The following is a 22,476-nucleotide window of genomic DNA, read 5'->3' as shown; positions in this document are numbered from 1 at the left end:
AATATTTGCCAGAATACATAAACCCATTGACAAAATATTCCAAAATGTACCTTTTCAGACTAAATATATACATCCATTTGTAATCTTTTGAAAGTTTTGTAAAGATCATGTGAATAAAATAAAAGATAGACACAAAATGCAGCAGCACTCAGTGGGTCAGGCAGCATCTCTGGAGACACATGATGGGTGACGTTTCACGCTGGAGCCCTTCCTCAGACCAAGTGGTCAGACTCTACGCTGCAGACTCCTACACCACGTGGTCTGACTCCTCAGCTTCCAGCAGATGTGCTAGACCAGTGGTTCCCAACGTGGGGCGTACGCCCCACAGGGGGGCAATTTGATTTTTAAGGGGGGGCAATTGAGCGCGACTGAGGAAGTCTGGGTCCAAATTTTCAATTTTTATTTTTTGGGATTTTCCATCAGGTAAACATATGTAGTTTATGTTTCAGATGTTATTTTGAGTAAATAATTTTTTTTGGGTAAAAAAGGTCTTTATTGTGTAGTTATTACATAATCACCGCGCCATCGCTCTTCATGCACGACGCACGAATGATCTGCTACTGAAGAAAAGAAATCGACTGGATATCACTAAACGAGGAGATTTGAGACTGAAGCTGACTAAATTAGTGCCTAATATAAAATCTCTTTGCAGCAGGCATGAAGCACAAGGGTCTCACTAACTTTATTCTAATTATCTTGAGGTGAGCTCAAATGGTATTTTGCATTTGATAGGTACCTTTACTTTATTGTACAGTAATTAAAATGATCGAAGTATTACAGAAAAAGCTTCCATTCAAATTAGTTTGTGTTGTATAACATTTCAGTTCTCTATTGTATGTTTTGAAACATATATTTCATTTTTCTTTTTCATGGATGCCATGTTCTTTTGAAGCTTGTTTAAACCAAGGTATTGGTGTTTTAAGCTTCTTCAGCTGAAACGGAGTTCACTTTTTAAATGATAAGAATTATATATCACCACATGGGGGGAGGCATCAGGATTTTAGAGGTGATTAGGTGAGGCATGGCCAAAAAAAGGTTGGGAACCACTGTGCTAGACATTCGCTCCGTCTCCAATCTGGGCCGTACAGGCTTGTCAGCACAGTACCTCCTTTTAGGCTAAAACCAAGCGTAGTTTCTGTTCGTATCAGGATCCATCGAGTCAATGTCAATTTTATTCGTCACATGCACCCGAAGGTGCAGTGAAATGAATTTGCCAGCAGCGATACACTTAAAAAGAACACACAATACACAATAGAATTTAACACAAACATCCACCACACCATTCTTCACTGTGGTGGAAGGCAACAAAGTTCAGCCAATCCTCCTCCTTTGTTCACCTGTGGTCGGGGCCATAAACCCTCCGTAGTCGCGCTATGAACGGCCGGTTATACAGGCCCTCTCGTCAGGATGATCAGAACTCTGACATCGGGACGGTCAAACTTGGAGGTGACGAATCGTCACTTTCCTACCAGAGACCGCAGTTTCAGGATGTTATAGGCTGCAGGCCGGCAATCGGACCTCTTCTCCGGGATCCCCTGCGAGGGATCCCAGGTTCTGGATGGTATGTCCATACCCTATCTGCAGCTAGATGCTCCGCAGACCACAGCCCCATGATGCCAACGTCACCAGGCCAGCGATCGGAGCACTCCTCTCTAGCGACTCTCGGCAAGGGCTCACCTGCTCCGCGATGGAAAAGTCCACGCTGCGCCTGCTGCTGATGCTTCGGGCCCGACTGCAAGAAAGGCCGCTCCAATCTGTTAGGCGGTGAGGGAGGCGACATGCAAAAAGTCTCCTCTCCGTCGAGGAGGCGACCGAAAATGGTTCCCCCCCCTTCCCCCCCCCTTCCCCCACACCACCAAGCAATGATGCAAGATGCTAATACCCGAGTATGAAAATGGCCATAACTTTTTTAATACTGAAGATATGAAAGTGAATTAGGTGTCAAATTAAACTTCTTTTTATGCTTTATCTGATGGAATACAGACTTGATTTTTAAAATCTCAAAATTTTGTAACATTGCTACTGAACAGCCATAGAAACCCATCCTATCAAAAAAGGCTGGTACAAAGTGGAGGGGGGAATGGGGAGGGGGGGGGGGGGGGGGGGGGGGGGGGGGGGGTAGGGTAGTTCCACTGATAAGGAATGCATTTCAATCCTTAGCAAGGAATGACAGGGTCAGAAGATGTAGAATCCTTTTGGGTATAGTTAAGAAAAAGCAAGGGTAAAAAGTCCCTGATGGGGGTTATATACAGGCCTCTGAACATTAGCCAGGATGTAAGGTACAACTTATATCAGGAGATACTATTGACATGTAAGAAAAGCAATGGTCATGAGAAAATCAGGTTGGTACTGGATCCCAAGAGAAGGAATTGGTCGAGTGCCTACAAGGTGGCTTGCAGCTTGCAGTGGACCCTACTGGGAAAAGGAAATTCTAGATTTGGTGCTGATCAATGAACCAGATTTGATTAGAGAGCTTATGTAAAGCAACCCCTAGGAGGTAATGAACATAATATGATAAAATTCAACCTGCAGTTTGAGAGAGAAGGTGAAATCAGATGCGTCGGTATTACTGTTGAGTAAACATAATTACAGAGGTTTGAGCAAGAAGCTGGCTAAAGTTGATTGGAAAGGGATCATAGCAGAAATGATGGTGGAGCAGCAATAGCAGGAGTTTCTGTGAATAATTTGGAAGAAGCAGGATCTTTTCATCCCAAAATTCTATGGGAAGAATGTGGTGACACTGGCTGACAAAGGAAGTCAAATACAGCATAAAAGTAAAAGGGAAGGCATATAATGTTGCAAAGATTAGTGGGAAACTCAAAGATTGGGGTTTTAAAAACCAACAGATGCAACTCAAAAGGCAATACAGAGAGAAACGTTGAAATATGAAGGTAAGCGAGCCAATAATATAAAAGAGGATACCATACATTTCTTCAGATATATAAAGACTACAAGAGAGGCAACTGTGGACATTGGACGGCGGGAAAAGGACGCTGGAGAAGGAGTAACGGTGAAGAAAGAAATGACAGACATTTGTTTGCGTCAGTCTTCATGGCAGAAAACACCAGCAATATGCCAGAAATTCAAGTGTCAGGGGCAGAGGTTAGTGGCCTTGCTATAGTTAAGGAGAAGGTGCTTGGCAAGCTGAAAGTTCCAAAGGTGGATAAATCACCTGGACCAGATCATCCTGGACTGTACATCCCAGGGTCTGAAAGAGGTAGCTTTAGAAATTGTGGAGACATTACTGATGATCTTTCAAGAATCACTAGAATGGTTCTAGAGGACTGCAAAAATGCAAATGTTACTCTGCTGTTCAAAAAGGAAGCAAGGCAAAAGAAGGGAAATGACAGGCTGGTTAGCCTGACTTCAGTAGTTGGTAAGATTTTAGTCCATTATTAAGAATGAGGTTTACGAGTACCTGTACTTAGAAGCACATGATAAAATAGGTGAAGTTAGCATGGTTTTGTGAAGAGGAGATCTTGCCTAACAAATCTATTGGGATTCTTTGAGGAAGTAAATGGCAGGATAGACACAGGAGAGTCAGTGGATACGGTTTTTCTGGATTTTCAGAAGGCCTTTGATAAGGTGCTGCACCTGAGGCTGAGATGAGACCTTGTGGTACTAGAGGGAAGATACTAGCATGAATAGAAGATTGGCTGAATGGCAGAATGCAAATAGTGGGAATAAAGGGGGCTTTTTCTGGTTGCCTGCCAGTGACTAGTGGTGTTCCGCAAGAGTAGGTGTTGGGTCCGCTACTTTTCATGTTGTATATTAATGATTTGGATGATGAAATTGATTGTTTTGTGGTCAAGTTGCTGATGATACAAAGATAGCTGGAGGAGTAGGTTGTGTAGAGAAAGCAGGGAGTCTGCAGCACGACTTGGACAGGTGGGAGAAGTGGCAAATGCAATATAGTGTAGCAAAGTGTACTTTGGTAGTAAGAATCAAGACGTAGACAATTTTATAAATGGGGAGAGGATTTAGAAATCAGTGAGGGTCCGGAGGAGGTTTACGAGAATGAGCCCGGGGATGATTGGATTAACATATGATGAACATTTGATGATGCTGGGCCCGTGCTCACTGGAATTTAGATGGATGAGGGGGATTATCATTGAAACTTATCAAATAATGAAAGGCCTGGATAAAGTAAATGTGGACAGGATTGTTCTACTGGTGGGAGAGTTTGAAACCAGACGACACAGCGTCAGAATAAAAGGGCTTACCTTTAGAAAGATGAGGGATTTCTTTAACCAGAGGGTGGTGAATCTATGGAATTCATTGCCACAGGTGGCAGTGGTGGCCAAGTCTTTGTGTATTTTTGAAGCGGAGATTGATAAGTTCTTGATTAGTACGGTGTCAAAGGATACAGGAGGTAGGTTGGAGTTGAGAGGGAAAGACAGATCGGCGATGGCGGAGTAGATTCAATGGGCAGAATGGTCTAATTCTGCTCCTATGTCTTATGAACATCACGAGCACTGCCAGGAGAGACCCCTCTCCCTAAGCACCCAGTACCCGAGCCCAAAACGGTGATACAATTCACCAAAGCTGTGGGCATGAGGGCTCAGCACAACGAACTGTAAACTCCAAGACGACAATGGAGGTAAAACTGGCACCACTTAACGTGCGAAGTGTAATGAACACTTTGGGATGTGTTAACATCTTGCAGTACCTTGCCACGTTCAAGGCAGATGTGACTTTTATACAAGAATGTGGGCTGCCACACTTCCGTAGCTATCGGAGGTGGTCACGATTGTTGGCCCACGGACTGTCGGCAGGATAGGGGGGCAATGACTGTGGCTCCTCCAGCCTGGGGATACGGTTGTGGGGAGTGAACTGCTCGATCACTAAAGCCAGGGGGGTGGATGGAGGGCTTCTCCTTGTGGTGCAAGTAATGTACCGTAACTCTTCACTCAGGCTGATCACTGCGTATTTCTAGCGAGCGGCTGCCAGCTTCCAGCATGTCCCTCCGGCTGGCAATGTCCCGGCCGATGACTTCAACTACATCATCAATGCAGCTGGAAGATTCAACAGCAGACAGAACAGCACCTTCAGACTCCTGATGGAAAGATGCAAAGCTGTGCAACACCGTGAGCAACCCTGCAGGCGGAGCATAACTGTAATTCACCTGGTCGAGACCAGATGGCTAAGCCTGGTACTGGATAGACATGTCTATAGCCATCACAGTGAGACAAACCGACACTGTAAAGAGGAGTCATGAACACGGTGTGTCTTTACTACTCGTTTATTAACATATCATAACAGTTGCTGCCCTAGCTGTACGTGGTCTGTCACCAGAGCTAGAGAGAGACCAATGGGTGGGGAGGTTGCAATTATACTTCTGATATGGGGAGTGGTTAGTAGTGGTGAGGTCACTATATTAAAGGTACATGCACATGATCTACATCCTTCCCCTTGGAAACAAAGCAATACAGTAGTGACTGGGCGACCACGTCTCATGCGCTACGAGCAGGTAAGCAAACAGTTAAACAAACGGTTGAACAACCATCTAAGCAAAATCACCATAGCGGACAGGCGGCTTAACCAGCCGGCCGGACCGGGTACGTAGCTCGCCACCTCCCCCCTCTGCAGGAAGAGCAGGAGCCGGAACTGGGGCGGGCGACCGAACCGGGGAGCCAGGAGGAGAAGGAGTATTCGTAGGCAGAGGAGGGGACACAGGCGCAGCGGCGGTTGGACGGGCAGGGGAACGAGGGCTGGACGGCGGAGAGGGTGGCTGGACGAGCTGAGATGGCAGGGAGCGAGGCATGCGTGGGGCCGCAGGCAGTGTAGCGGACAACGGAGGTGAGAAAGGGTCGGCAGGCGGTGGTGGTGGCTCGTTGACAAGCCGCAGATGTTGGCGGGACCGGCGGTAGATGGTACCGTCGTGGTCGACCAGGTAGGACCGCAGCGAACCAGCATCGCCGACAACGGTGGCAAGTTTGTAGTGACCGGAAGGGGTCTGCATCCGGACGACTTGGCCGGGGAATAGACGCGGCAGGGGACGGCAGGACCTGTCGTGGGAGCGCTTTTGCACTGCATGCTTGAGGGCAATGCGCTCCTGGACAGCAGCAGGCTAAAGAACAGAGGGCACGAGGGACTGCTGGGTCACGGGGAGTGGAGGTCGCGTTGTGCGAGTCATCAGCCGCTGGGCAGGCAAGCCCAAGGCAAAGTCGCGGGAGATGTTTCGAAGATTGAGGAGGGCCAGGTAAAAATCAGATTTGGACATTCTGCATCCAGCAAGTCCTTAGCACTGCGGACAGCGCGCTCCGCCAGGCCGTTGCTTTGCGGGTACTCAGGACTGCTGGTATAGTGTCGGAAGTGTCGGAAGTTCCAACTAGCAGCGAAACCCCGAAACTCGGCACTGGTGAACTGGCTGCCGTTGTCAGATTGGAGGCTCGCCGGGGAGCCGAAAGTGGCGAAGTGGCGGCGCAGCTTCCCGATGACGGCCGAAGAGGTGAGTGAGTGTAGCTGGTCGACCTCGAACCAGCTGGAATAAGAGTCAACGAGGACCAGGAAGTGTTTGCCACGCCACTCAAAAATGTCAGTGGCGACTGCCATCCAGGGCAGTTCAGGGGCAGGCCGTTGCAGAAGCGGCTGACGTTGCTGATGGGGAGCGAGGCTATTGCAGGTAGCGCAGGCGGAGACCCTCTCCCGGATGTCTTGGGCCATGCCGGGCCAGTAGAACTGACTCTGGGCGCTGGACAGAGTGGCCTCGGCCCCAGGATGACCGCTGTGGGCGGTTTGGAAATAGTGGTCCCGCAGCGCGGCGGGCACAACGACTTTGTGTCCTTTCACCACCACGCCGTCGTGCAGGACAAGTTCGTCACGGACCAGGAAGTAGGGCACGGCACCGGCCAGCAAGGATGAACGGCTGTCTGGCCAGCCCTGTCGGATGACGTCGGCGAGCTGCTGCAGGGCAGGATCCTTGGCAGTGTGCGTGACCAGGGACTGCATCTGCTGTGAAGGCACAATGTTAACGTTAAGCACCATCAGGTCAGACGATTCGTATGGGTGGCGATCAGTGGACGATAGAGGTGCGCGGGACAGCGTGTCGGCCACGAACATGTCCTTGCCCTTGCGATACACAATTGTAAAAGTGAAGCGCTGTAGCTGCAGCATCATGCGCTGCAGCCGGGAAGAGGCGACGTGGATTGGCTTGTTCAGGATGGTGACCAGCGGCTGGTGGTCGGTCTCGATCGTGAAGCTGTTGCCCAGAATGTAGTCCTTGAACTTGGAGCAAGCAAATACCACAGCAAGCAGTTCCTTCTCAATCTGAGCGTAGCGCTGCTCGGCAGAGGTCATGGTGCGAGACGCATAGGAAACGGGCAGCTGCCGGCCATCGTGGAGCTGCAGGCAGGCGGCACCCAGACCAAACTTGGAAGCGTCGCAGGTGAGAATGATGGGACGCTGTAGATCGAAGAATTTGAGGGTGGGGGTACTGACTAGTCTGGACTTCAGGACGTCGAAGGCTTGTTGGTGATGCGGGAACCAGGCCCAGGCAGTGTCCTTCTTGATGAGTTCCCTCAGGGGCGCACTCAGTTCGCTGAGGTCGGGGATAAACTTTCCCAGGTAATTGACCATGCCCAGGAAACGCTGCAGGCTGGGTACATCGGTGGGTGAGGACATCCCGGAGACAGCAGCCGTTTTTTGCGGGTCAGGCTTCAGCCCCGAGGCAGTAAAAACGTGGCCCACGTAAGTGACCTCCGGGACGCGGAAATGGCACTTCTTCGGGTTGAGCTTCAGGTTGATTTCCCGGGCCCGATCTAGGACTTGACGGAGGTGGAGGTCGTGCTCAGCCACGTCCTTGCCGTAGACCAGAATGTCGTCAACGATGATAGCACACGGTAGACCGGCAAAGAGTTGCTCCATGGTTCGCTGGAAAACCTCGCTGGCAGAGTTAATCCCGAATGGCATGCGTAGGAATCGGAACCTTCCGAAAGGCGTGCTGAAGGTAGTCAGGTAGGAGGATCGCTCGTCCAACGGTATCTGCCAGAAAGAGCTCTTGGCATCGAGGACCGAAAAAACAGTGGCCGGACCAACCTGTGCAGCGACGTCCTCTACTGTTCGCATTGGGTAGTGCGGGCGTTTGATGGCCAGGTTCAGGTCCTTGGGGTTGATGCAAATGCGAATTTCAGTTTTGTCTTTTTTCGCGGCAACCACCATGGTGGAGACCCACCGGGTGGGTTCGCTCACCTCTTTCAGTATGCCCATGGAGACCATGTTCAGTAACGTAGATTTCACCTTGTCCTTCATGGCGAAGGAGACGCGGTGCGGCGGGCGGATCACTGGTTCCACGCTGGGGTCGACAGCAATCTTGTAGCAGCTGGGCAGCTTGCCCAGCTTTTCGTCGAAACGGTCGGGGTATTCGTGCAGGGGGTCCATGAGGGTCCGCACCTGGTGGATATCACGGTGAAAGGAGACCAAACCGAGGTCTTGGCACGCCGGGGCACCCAGTAAGGTAACGTTGTTGGAGTCTAGCAGGTAGAAGGTGAGGGGCCGAGAGGCCTTCAGGACCTTGCAGTGTAGGGTTGTCTTTCCCACGGGAACGAGTACGGCTCCCCCGTAGGCATGCAGGCGGGAGTTAGCAGCAGTGACTTTCTCATTAGTCCTTATCTGCTTGAAAAGGCTTGTTGACATTACATTTGTGACCGCCCCCGTGTCGATTTTCGCTGAGAAGGTCGAACCATTGACAGTGACCTGAACCGAAGGGTTTGTTATCAAGGCATGTGCATCCAAGAGTGAGAAAATGCTGGTCTCCCCTTGGGATGAACTGGTATCAGACAAAGGGAGTTCGTCAGGCTGAGACTCGGAGCCAGGCACGCTATCAGTCTGAGCAAGGTTGATTAACATTCTCCGAAGAGGGGGGGCCGGCTTCCCGCGAGAGCGGCAGGCTGCAGAGAAATGGTTTAACTTCTTGCAAGAGTTGCAGGTTTTGCCCAAGGCAGGGCACACATTAAACTGGTGGGAGGCAAAATTGCAGTTGGGGCAACGTCGTGGGCTCCCGCCCCCGGGTGCAGGGGAACCCTGTTGCCGTGGCGGGCCAGCGTTCCGCCGGCGGCCAGCAGCAGTGGCAAAGTTAATGTCATGGTCATCAGGCGACAGTGTCGAGGTGACGGCCTCAGCCATGCGGGAGGCGTGCAGAGCCTCGTCCAGAGACAGGTCTGGCTTCCGCAGAAGTTCGGCTCTTAGCTTAGCATCACGGAGGCCATAGACTAGGATGTCCCGGGTCACTTGGTCGGGGGTCAGAGCGTCCAGGCGACAACGCCTGGCCATGTGTCGCAACGCGGCGATATAGTTGTTGACCGACTCGCCAGGGTTTTGACGCCGGCTGAACATTTTAAAACGCTCTAAAATGCAGTTGGTGGGGATGTCACACATTGCTGTAAACTTAGCTATAAGACATACCGGGTCTCGAGCATCTTCACCTGCAGCATATACAAACGACTCAGATCGTTCCAGGGCATCGGGACCAGCAAGGTTGAGGAGCAGAGAAGCCCGCGTTTCAGCGGTGGCAGCAGGGTGGGCGATCGTCACATAGTGCTGGAAATCGCGTCTAAAGACACCCCACCGATGGGCAATGTCCGAGTCGAAGACAAGCACATCGGGCTTGCGGCAAGAGGTAGCCATGGCACGGAAGATAGAACAAGGGGTAGGGAACTAGGTCAAAAGTAAATAAAATACCGATAAACAGGAGGCGCGGAGTCACGATTGTGACACCATGTAAAGAGGAGTCATGAACACGGTGTGTCTTTACTACTCGTTTATTAACATATCATAACAGTTGCTACCCTAGCTGTACGTGGTCTGTCCCCAGAGCTAGAGAGAGATCAATGGGTGGGGAGGTTGCAATTATACTTCTGATATGGGGAGTGGTTAGTAGTGGTGAGGTCACTATATTAAAGGTACATGCACATAATCTACAGACACCACACCATGTTCTTCTCTGACCACTGCGTCCTTCAGGCTTCCTGTCAGCTAGAAGAGGATCAGAAGGCAGGCCGGGAGGCGTGGACATTTATCATCAAACTGCTGATGTCAGAGTGTCGAGGAACTAAAGAGGGACTAAGCAGGTTGGAGAACCGTGAAGCCCCTCTTTTTTTCCCTGATACACTGCTGGGAAGGAACCAAGGAGAATATCAAGAGGTTCTTCATCTTCAATGTTGTTCAGAAACCGAGACAGGGTCAGAGGGAATTGTTCCAAAGCAAGACAAACTTGCAGCAACTCCTTTTTCCGCAATTGAGGGTTGGATGTGAGGAAGGCCACGCTCTTTGCCTCAGAATCCTTCAGGATCATCTTCCGATCCAGAGTGTGTTCTGTTGAGCAGGATGATGCGTGCTTACGCTTCTTCTTCCAAATGATTCACGGGGGTAAGTTCTGATCCACAGCCGCAAGGCAGAGAACGAGTCGATAATATCGATGCAGACAGACAAATTGAATATCTGCAAATCTTTCAATGCTGGTCTGTATGACAGAAAGGCCAGAGAGCATAGCTTCCCAGAACTTCCTGTTCTCTATCATGGAGGTCTTGGAGGACATCAGGCGAGAGAGTCCGGACCAACCACTGACCCGGGAGGAGCTGACTGGCTCTATCCATTCCTTTGACTCGAATAAACTCCTGAAAGCGATGACTTACCGGTTGAGTTATACTCTGATGGACTGGTTCAATTATACTCTGCTGGACTGGTTAAGCCCAGACCTGCTGGAAATGTACGGTGCTGTGCTTCTGGTTGGCCGCATGTCAGGCTCCATGAGGAAGGGCATCATCACCCTCATCTATAAGGAGAAGGATGACATCTGGAATTGGAGCCCCATCTCACTACTAAATGTGAATGTGAGATCCTGTCCAACACCATCACCAACTGGGTCAAGTCTTCTCTAGGACAGGTGATCTACCCAGACCAAACCTATGCTGTACCTGCAGCAAAATCTTGGGCAACCTGGCGCTGTTCAGGGACACCATCGCCGAGGGGCGTGACAGGACACCTGCCTGGTCAGCTTGGACCAGGAGAAGGCCTTCGACAGGATAATGCGCACATACATCATATGATCATAAGATATAGTAGAATTAGGCCATTCGGCCCATCAAGTCTATCAACTTGGCCTCTTCAATCATGGCTGATCTATCTCTCCCTCCTAACTCCATTCTCCTACCTCTGACACCCGTACATGATGGACATACTCTCCAAAATGGGTTTTGGGGAGGGAATACTCGATCTGTAATGCAGTCCAAATCAATGGGTCGGAAATTGAGAGCGTCCCATCACTTCTGGAGACAGGCAGGCTCCCATCTAATCTGTGCGTTGTATAGAACTCTTTGCTGAATCCATCAGGAAGGATAAGTGCATAAGAGCAGTGGCATTGCCATGCAGTGTGGCATTCAGATCAAACGATGTTCATGATTTATGCTCCAATGTGGTCCACAAATTTATCAGCATCTGCGACCAATTTGAGTTGGCATCAAAAGGTTAGTTTAGTTTACTATTGCCACGTGTTCCAATGTATCGTGAAAATATTTTTGTTTACATGCCACCCAGTCAAAAAGACTGTACATTATTACAATCAAGCCGTCCACTGTCCACTGTGTACAACATTTAGTGCAAAATATCGTCCGATGAAGTCCAATTAAAGATAATTCAAAGGTCTCCAATGAGGTAGGTGGGAAGTCAAGACCGCTGATGAAAGGACCATTTAGTTGCCTGATTACAGCCAGTCAACCGCAGGAAGAGCAAAGCCATATTCTTCAGCAACTGGCCCAATGGGTTTTTTGTCCCCTTCACCATCATGTCTGACTACCTGAAGGTACTGGGGATCTGGTTCGGTGGGGCCGAAGCGTGGAACAAGAATTGGCCGGAGCAGATAGCCGAGTTCAATCCAGGGATCAAAGATGGAGCAAATCCGACAGGTCACAATGCACATGTCAGCAGACAACTGGGGCAGAAGCGTGCCTCACCCTCATCCTCAAGGCCACCTTCATGTGTTGCTGCGTCAGACTGTACATAGAGCCAAAGCACATGGGCACCATATCATTAGCTGCTGAGGTACTACCAATGTAGCGAAGGACAGGCCTGGCACAGCTGCCGTTCAATGTTTCATCAGCTGGACATTGCCGCACCACCTATCCTTTGTGAAAAAGTTCTTCCAGACCAACACCTTTGATTACGTCCATTTGGTCAGCACAGAACATCCTACAGGCAGAGCAAGACAATAACTCGATGGATCCTGTGGCATGGTTCCCAGAGCAGCCTTCCCAGTTTCACTCATCGCCAGGACTCACCAACAAGTATTAAGACCTAGCTTGGCTGGCGATGAGAGGGGGCCTTCCAGTCAGATCCTTCCTGTATTGTCAGAATCTTACTGCCAATGCACGCTGCCGTCAGGACGGTTGCTACGAAGAGGAGACAGTTGCCCACCTCTTCACGGTGTGGATTTGCGAAGAGGATCTGCAGAATGATGCAAGGGACGTTGTCACAGTTCACCCCAAGCAACTCCTTAACTGAGGACTATCTGATTCACGGGTTGTTCCTGGGGATAGATTCGGAGACAGACAGTGTGCTGCTGGAAGATCATCAAATTGATGAAACATGTTCTTTGGTCTGCCCAAAACTTGTTGTCCTCTCGACACAGTGATATGTCCATTGTGAAATCTTGCTGACTGGCCCATTCCTGACTGCAGGAGCATGTGCTGAGGGACTCAATGATGTTTGGTACAGCCAAAGCCAATGCTCTGTGGGGGAGGACCACAGTCTAGGGTCCTTCCAATGTTTGACATTGAGGGGCAGAGTTCGGTGGGGATACCCCTCAAACTGGAGAAGGGATATCACCCCCGGGGACTACATGAGTGACAAGGGTGTTTGGATTAGCTTACAGACAGGTGCAATCACTACTGAATGGGACAAAAATGAATGTAAAGACGCTGAGAATGCCTGAAGGGTTTTTGCATTATTTGTTTTGTATATTTTGTTTAATTCTGATTAAGTTTATTTTTGGAAAAATCGCTTAAATGTTGCGATTGTATCCACCTCTAACACTTCCTGCAGCAGCTTGTTCCATTTACCCTGTATGTAAAACCTGCACTTAATGTTCCCATTAAATCTCATCACTCTCATGTTAAACCTATACCCAGTAGATTTACTGATGGTCACCCTTCAGCCTCCTCTGCTCCAGGGAAAGCAGCCCAAGCCTACTAGCCTCTCTTTATAGCTCAAGCAGTCCAATCTTGGTAACATCCTCATGATTTTTTTCTGCACGCTCTCCAGCATAGGTTAGTTTAAAGATGCAGCATGGAAACGGGCCCTTCGGTCTGTCGAGTCCATGCCAACCATCGATCATCTATACACTAATTCTATGTTATCCCACATACTATAGGTAATATACAGAAGCCAATTAACCTACAAACCTGCATGTCTTTGGAACATGGGAAGAAACCGGAGCACCCAGAGGAAACCCATGCGGTCACAGGGTGGGCGTCCAAACTCCACACAGACAGCAGCCGAGGTCAGGATATATATACACGTGTGTGTGTGTGTGTGTGTTTCTGCCTGACTTGTGGGTGCCAGCCTTTGATTCGTTGCTAAGCCTATACCAGACCCAGAAACGCCGAGAATTTTTCCATTTCCGTAGAGATTTCACTTTTCATTCAAAGTATCCACTCCTCATTAAATTTCATCGTGTTTATGTACACATTTTTTAATAAAATCCTTCTCCACCCCCCCCCCCCCCCCCCCCCCACTCACTCATTTAACGCCTCCTGCGGGCCAGCGACCATTACGGCTGCTGGCGCCCGCCTTTCGCCTCAAAGATGCCATTTAAAAACCAGCCGCACTGCTGAGTGCTGGAATCTTATGTTCGGGAACGGCTTGAGTTGGAGGACCACGTCTCCCGTGGGGGCTACGGGTAGGGAACGGCTGCGTTGGGGGAGCAGACCCAACGGGTCTGCACTTGGTCTAGTGACTAATAAAGGCTTGCATACAAAATGCCTTCTTCACTATCATGCGTTCCCAAAGCACCACTTTCAGGAAACTATATACTTGTACTCCTAAGTCTACCTTTCCTAAAACAGGGTCCTGCATTTCATACACCATTTCATATTTGTCCGAGAAATTCTTTCTCCTGTTCCTTTGCCCTCTTTCCCCTTTGACAAAATTTGGATAAGCTTCTTCTTATTCTTCTTTTTCTTCTTCTTGCATATGGCGTGCACAGCCTAAAGTTGTAGAACAACTTGTTCTATTTGATCTTATTTGATTGTGCACGCCGGGTTGATTGCATTCGTCGAAACAGGGCGGACCATGTGAAGGTTGCGGTCTTCCACCCTTTTAAGCTTCTTCATAGTCTACTATACAACTAATTTTGCTCATACACAAATGATTGAGACTAATAAATTGGCAAATTATAAAAACTACTGCATTGTTTCTTCTTCCTCACTTCATGAAGCTAAGAAGAAAAATGGCCAAATACTGTTCATGATCACACCATGCCAACCACAATCGACATCAAACCATCTGTGCACATGGCATGATCAGGTTAATTTGAGACACCACCCTGTTTCAATAGTTCTGGCTTCCAATAGCCAAGCTCAAATATGAAATATGCCAATGGGCTGGTACTTCAATGGAGCCATACTCCAAATGGAGTCCCAGCCATTCAATTGAGAAACAGGAGGAAATGTTTGTGGAGGGTTGTGGTGTCCACCACAACACATGTACCCTATGTCTCAATTTAACCAAAATACTAACCAGGCTATTAAAACAGGTCTGCATCTGAAGAAGAGTCCTAACCTGAAACGTCACCTATCCATCTTCTCCCGAGATGTTGCTGGACCCGCTGAATTACTCCAGCACTGTGTGTCGTTTTGTGTAAACCAGCTTGTGCGGCTCCTTGTTTCTGTGGTTTAGTATCACTGGTGACGAGATGATATGGTTAATCCAATTGTCTATATAGTGATAATGTTGAGTGAATACAACAGTTTCTTGATTATATAGTCACATGAAGTTACTCATACATGTCCACCACCAATTTTCCAGCACTCTTGGTTCCAGTCCAGGCCTTTCTGGATTATCTACTTTGCTGGGTCAACAAAGGACACAGCCTCCGAAGGGAGTCGAACGGTACCAGAACGGCCCACCTCAGCCACCCAGGAATCGGCCTCAGATGTCGGCTCTGGAAACGGTATGATCTCCAGTCAATAGATCCTGGAGTTCGAGTGTACCAGCCGCAGGAGGCAAATTCAAGCCGCTGATCGGCCGCGAAAGTTGGCTATGGATCTGCCAGTTCTAGCCGGGCCAAGATCCAGAGCCCCAGCCGCAGGGGGCAAATTCAACACCTCATTCGGTGCGGAAGTCCCGATAAGGTCGAAATCGGTCACCTCACCCGGCCTAGGCACCACATTTCCGGGGGGAATTTTATGGGGATTTCAAGGGTGCTCTTGTAATTTTGTCCAGATTAAAGGAGGTACCGGACTACCAGTTGCCAAAAAAATCGGTGGTGGACCTGTATACAAATATCTCATTCCAGGGCATTGACCTCACTAATACAAGGAATCACTAAATATATTTTTTAACTCGGAAAGCAGAAAATATTTCCTCCTGCTCCCACTAGCAGCACGATGGTCAATAAATGCAACACACATTTTCTGGTTCATTAGCTCAGTTCCACATTGCACATCCATCGCTTTTGAGTACATGAAAATAACAACTCCACCAAGCATCAAAATTGTTTTTGGAACAGTATGCCCTCATTAATCTGAATGCCTGTTGTGAATTACTTTGTCATTTACCTCTATAAAACAGACTTTATAAATACATAGGTGTTCTGTTGAAAAAGGTTTCTACCCAGTGGAGTTACTTTAGTACCTTGTTTATATTCACAGTGCTACGGACAAAATGACCTGTAATTGGTATTGAAATCACCTTGGTTTTATTTATTAGTATCTGATTATTTACCTATCTCCCCAAACCAATTCTGATTAATAAAATGTTCCACGGGAAGCATTCAAAGAAAAACAATGGTCTTTCTTCAGCATGTCATTCTTCGTTAAAATGTATTGCAATATAAATGACCTTGCACAGCACAAAGTTGTGTTGTATGAACTCCCATAGTAAATAATAATATTACACTGAATTCTTGAGAACGTCATCTATCATTTCATCATCCATCCATTTCAGATTATACTTGGAAAACAGCATACACTGTGAATGCAGTTTTGGTCACACTTAAACTGAGGTCCAGCACCACAATTCCCAAAGAATTTTGCAAATTATCAGTGAGTCACCACTATGGCTGTAATATGTAGAGACACATTGTCATATAGCATGGACACAGGCCCTTCTGTCCAACTTGTCCATGCCGACCAATGTCCATTTGCATGTCCCTTCTGCCTGCATTTGCCCTATATCCTTCTAAACCTCTGCTATGCATGTACCTGCCTTTTTTTTTAAAACAATGTGATAGTACCTGCCTCAACTACTGTATATCTTAGAAACATAGAAAATAGATGCAGGATGAGGCTCTTCGGGCCAGCACCGCCATTTAATATGATCATGGCAGATCATCCAAAATCTGTACCCCGTTCCTGCTTTCTACCCATATCCCTTGATTCCGTTAGCCCTAGGTGCTATATCTAACTCTCTCTTGAATACATCCAATGAACTGGCCTCCGCTGCCTTCTGGAAGCTCCTTCCATATACCTACCATCCTTTGTATAAATAAGTTGTCCCTTGGTTCCCTATTCGCCCCTCATCTTAAACCTATGTCCTCTGGTTCTTGATTTCTCTACTCTGGGTAAAAGACTCAAAGCATTTAGCTGATCTATTCCTCTCATGATCTTATACACCTCTATAAGATCACCCCTCATCCTCCTGCGCTCCAAACAATAAAGTTCTAGCCTGCTCAACCTTTCCATATAGCTCAGGCCTTCAAGTCTTGGCCACATCCTCGTAAATCTTCTCTGCACTCTTACCAGCTGAACGACATCTTTCCAATAACAGGATGAGAAAACTGAACAAAATATTCTAAATGTGGATTCTCCAATGTCTTGTACAACTGCCACATGACCTCCCAACAATTATACACAATACTCTTGACTGAAGAAAGCCAATGTGGCAAAATAATCAACCTATCTACCTGTGACATCACTTTCAAGGAACTATGTGGCTGTACTCCTAAATCCTTCTGCTCGACAACACTCCCTAGAGCACTGCCATTCACTGTGCAAGCCCTGCCCTGGTACGAGTTCCCAAAATGCAACATCTTGCACCTCTCTGCATTAAACTCAATCAACCACTCCTCAACCTGCCGAACCTATCAAGATCCTGCTGCAATTTTTGACAACCGTCTTCGTTATCTACAATATCTCTCACTTTAGTGCCAACTGCCGCCTTGTACGTTCTTATCCAAATGATTGATGTAGATTATAAACACCAATGGGCCCAGCACCAAATTCAAAGGTACACTACCAGTCATAGGCCCCAAGTCCAAAAACAAAATCCACCATCACCCTCTTCTTTTGTCCATGAAGCCAATGTTCCACCAGTCAGCTAGCTCTCCCCATACAATTTAACTTTCCAAAGCAGCTTACCATGTGGAACTTAATCAAATACCTTGCTAAAATCTATGTGTACAATGACTACAGCTCTGTCCTTATCAAAGGTAGACACAAAATGCTAGATTAACTCAGCGGGACAGGCAGCATCTCTGTAAAGAAGGAATGGGTAACATTTCAGGTCGAGACTTTTCTTCAGACTGCTCTTTATCAACCATTTTGGTCAGATCTTTAAAAAAAACAGCTTTGTGAGACACGATCTCGCAGGTACAAAAACGTGCTGACTATCCCTCCTCAGCCCTTGCCCATCTAAATGTGTATATATATATATATATATATATATATATATATATATATATATATATATATATATATACACACACATGTGTGTGTGTGTGTGTGTGTGTGTGTGTGTGTGTGTATGTGTGTGTGTGTGTGTGTGTGTGTGTGTGTGTGTGTGTGTGTGTGTGTGTGTGTGTGTGTGTGTGTGTGTGTGTGTGTGTGTGTGTGTGTGTGTGTGTGTGTCTGTGTCCTATCCCCCTCAGAATACTCCCTAGTAACATTCTGACCACAGATGTCCGGCTCACTTCCCAGGCTTTTCCTTGCAGTTCCCAGGCTTTTCCTTGCAGCCCTTCTGAAATAGAAGCACATCATTTGCCACCCTCCAGTCTTCCAGCACCTCACCCATATTTAATGAATTATATATCTCATCCACCTGGGGCACCTCTAATTCTGCTCTCCAGCTTTCCACAGTCTCCTCAGATATATCTGGGAAGAACCGAGAGATTTGTCTATCTGAATGCGCGTTAGGACCTTCCGCACCTTCTCTACCATAATACTGACTACCCTCCAAACACGCTTTGATTCTTGAGGGGCCCCAATCTCTCTAGTTACCCTTTTTTTCTTTAATGTACATAAAATCTCTTGGGATTATCCTTAATATTATCTTCCACAGAAATATCCTATCTTCTCTTTGCCCTCCTTTTTTGCCCTCCTTTTTTAGTGTGCTCTTCAGTTCCCAAAACTCCTCCGGGGATACATTTGATCCCATCTGCCTATACCTGCCCATGCGTCCTTATTCTTGACCAGAGCCTCAATTTCTCGTGTTATCCAAGCTTTCTTATGCCCACCTACCTTGCTCTTCTAACTGGAACTCTTGTCAGCGCACGTTTGAAAAAATCCCACTTTCTGGATTTTCCTTCTCCTTCGAACAACACATTCCAATTAAACTTGAGCATGTTCATGTCGAATACCTACAAATTGGCCTTGACCCAATTTAGAATGTTAACTCATGGACCTGTCCTGTCTTTATCCATAACCATCTTAAACCTAATAGAACAGTGATTGGCAGATGGAATTTAATCCACAGATGGAACAGTGATTGCTGGTCCCAAAAGGCTCATTCACGAACACTTCATTCACTTGCCCCACCCAATTTCCTAAAACTAGATCAAGCGTTAACAGTCAGTAACCATACGAAAAATGATTGTATCTATAATTGCTGGAATTACATGTTTAGCATGGCAGGACAAAGTTCTGCACTAGTGCTGCAACTTCCTAGAAATTGAGTAGTGCTGCATGATCATAAATGCATTAGGAATTTCATCGACTTCATGATTTATCGCCTATCTCAGAGACAAATCAAATACCATAAAATCTCATTAGCAGATGCCAAAACTCTGAATGTTGTAATTGATAGGCAAACAAGCTGAAAGTTATAAACACATCTTGCCGTTATCTATTAGCTTCATAAAATGCTGAAAATGTAATTTGATCATGTTTCATTCAGCATTTTCCTTTCTTTTAAAACTGTATTCAAAGAAACGTGCGACACAGAAAAAAGCTCTTTTGACTCACCTTATGTATGCCGACCATGATGCCTATTTATTCTACTCCCCTTTGCCTGTATTAGGTCTGTATCCCTCTATGCCTTTCCTATCCAAATACCATTGTGGCATACCTTGTTAATGTTGCAATAGGTCCAGTCATCACCACCTTCTCTGGCAGTTTGTTCCAGATATTCACCACCGCATGTGTGACAAACCTTCCCCTCAGATCTACTTAAATTTCCGCCATCTCATCTTAATCCTGTGCTCTCTAGTGCCAGACTTCCCTGTTGTGGTAACAAGATTCTGACTATCTGGCGTCACAACGGGAACACATCAGCCGCACCTACGTAGTTGGGGGCTATGAGTGATGGAATATTGCGTTGGGGGAACGGAGCCCAACGAGTCCCACTTGGTCTAGCAATTTTATAAACTTCTGTAATGTTCATCCCCTCAGCCTTCTATGCTCCTAAGTCAAACACAGCCTATTCAATCTCTCTGTAAAACCATAGCCTTCCATTCCAAGCAAAGTCCTGGTGAATCACTTCTGATTTCCCTATATTGCTGCCCCATTCCTCCTATGATGTGGCGACGAGAACTATACAATATTTTAAGTGCAGTTTAACCAGTATTTTGTGTAACTGCAACATGACGTCCCAACTCTTGTAGTCAATGCCTTGGCCTATGAAGGCAAGCAGTCCAAATGCCTTCTTCGGTGTCTCAATCAAGCAGTGTCACCACTGTCAGGGAGCTCTGCACTTAGACCCCACCATCTCTGTGCATCAATAGTCCTAATGTCCTGCCATTTTGTTCTACATGACCGACCTGAACCTGACCTCCTAAAGGGCATCAACCTACATTTATCTGGATTAAATTCCTTCTGCCACTGCTCCGCCTATGACCCACGATATCCTTAGAGAAACGTCCTCAATATTTGCAATTCCTATGTAGTCGGCAAATTTACTAATGACACCATCTACATCCTCATCCAAGTAATTTATACATCTTACAAACAAAGCAATGACTAGTTTAGATACAGCATGGAAACAGGCCCTTCAGCCCTCCCCATCCACGCCAACCATTGATTACCTGTGCACCCTAGTTCTTTGTTATCCAATTTTCTTATCCATTCTTACACACTAGGGGCAATTTACAGACCAATTAACCAACAAACCTGCATGTCTTTGGGACATAGAAGGAAACCGGAGCACTAGAGCAGTCACAGGAAGAATGTACAAATTCCACACGGACAGCACCCAAGGTCAGCATCAAACCCAGGTCTCTGGCGCTGAGGCAGCAGTTCTATCAGCTGCTCCATTGTGTTGCCCTGAGTATTCCTGTTGTACACTGCAAATTACAGATTTCCACTCAGTAAAACATCCAATCACCACCACCTCCACCTTCAGTCAACAAGCTAATTTTGGATCCAGCTTGCCAACCTGCCTAGAATCATTTGTCCCTTAACCTTCTGGACCAGCATACCCTAATGGACCAAGTTAGTAAAGTTTGGAAGGATCACTTTCAGAGCATAGATCTCTGGACTCTCTTGGACAAGGTGGAAGCTTCCATTGAAGACAATGTTGGAGCTTCCATTGAAGACAATGTTCAATTATATGTATAATGAATCTGAAAATGAAGCTGACCCTGCATACATTCAGGATAATGCACAATCATGCAGGCATGAGCCGATACATGGCAAGTAACATCCATACCACGAAAATCATACCTAAGCATTGATCATCTCAAACAGAAAAGGACCTAATCACCTACTACTGATTTTCAATAGCTCTACCATCCCAAAGCCATAACTATCAACATCCTAAGGATATAAATAATTTTGCTAGGCTTTGGAAAGCTAGTGATTCAATTCCTTATTGCTCAAAGCCTTTCCACCATCTGCAAGGCTCCAGTCAGCAGTTGTCTACTTTCTATGTATCTAAACATCTGCAACTCAAAAAAAAATGCATGAACTCAATGACATACAGGACAAAGTAGGCTATTTGACCGACATCTTATCCATCATCCTAAATATTTAATTCCTCTATTACCAGTGCACAGTGACTGCATTGTGTTCTAATCAGAAAATGAATTCCATTTATTCACTGAGGCTAGTTAAACAAAACACCTCAAACACACAAGCTCTGTCTCCAAGGGGAACAAGGGAAGCTATGCATTGAAACCCACCACCTGCAAAATATCCTCCAAGTTGACCACCATTCTGACTTGGCAATATATAACTGTTTCTTAAATATATTTTATCATTACAGGATCCAAAACCTGGAACTCACCACCCAAATGCATTGTGAAAATACCTTCTCCATAAGGACTACAACAATACAACAATTCTTTTACTTGCTCAAGGGCAATTATAATTGAGCAAGAAATGTTGGTCTTATCCATAACATCCACACCCCAATACAAAAACTAAAAAGACTAGGTTGGACACTGCAGAACACCTTACTATATGAATAAATTCACACAACCCTTGGCTGACATAGGAAATCTGCACTGGGCTGACTGTAAGGAATCTTCACAAAAAAGCCAATTTCTTCCTTGTTGTAATGCAGTCTTCACTTCCATGTTTACAGTGATAGGAGTTAGAGGTTTATCGTAAGGTCAGCCTAGTAACAGGCCACAAAGCTGCACATGAAACATAGCATGATGTGTATTTTTACAATACTGCACACAATAAAGTAACAAGGGGGATCACATTTCAAATTCCTTCAAAAAAGGTGACAAGCACTTTATTGGGTTCATGACTAACATAGTATAATAACACATATAAGAAGAGATACCATATTGATGGCAAGTTTCCGAAAATGGCATCAGAATACACAAATACATTTTGTGTAACGGTTGTCGCGTGGTGTCCACCAATTACCAGGTTGGCACAGTAAGTGCACGTATTTTTTATTCCTTTCTACGTTTATGAATATCACATTGAACAATAAAATTGCAAACACTATTTTCACTTCATTCAGCTGATCACGTAGTAGAGTGGACACCGCAACACGAGTTACACATCATACACACAAACGTACGTTGCGGTGGACACTAAAATTTTTGGTGTCCCAGAAAACGAACGTTACATTATTAGCGAGAACCAAGCATTTTCA

The 22,476-nt window shown here is 46.6% G+C and overlaps 1 protein-coding gene across 3 annotated transcripts in view; it reads right to left on the bottom strand.

The window, feature by feature from the left end:
* Nucleotides 1–22,476, bottom strand: part of ptpdc1a (protein tyrosine phosphatase domain containing 1a) — a 154,111-nt gene that overhangs the window by 99,838 nt on the left and 31,797 nt on the right. The window contains exon 2 of one of the 3 annotated variants that reach the window (XM_055648172.1): nt 14,773–14,894. The exons of the other annotated variants lie outside the window; for them this stretch is intronic. The gene's annotated coding sequence lies outside the window, so the exon portion shown is untranslated. The remainder of the gene's footprint in view (nt 1–14,772; nt 14,895–22,476) is intronic. 3 annotated transcript variants of the gene reach the window in all.

Source organism: Leucoraja erinacea, chromosome 16 (genome assembly GCF_028641065.1).
Source record: "Leucoraja erinacea ecotype New England chromosome 16, Leri_hhj_1, whole genome shotgun sequence".
Taxonomy (NCBI): domain Eukaryota; kingdom Metazoa; phylum Chordata; class Chondrichthyes; order Rajiformes; family Rajidae; genus Leucoraja; species Leucoraja erinaceus.
Note: the sequence above shows the minus strand (reverse complement) of the source record. Positions and strands in the feature narration are given on the sequence as shown.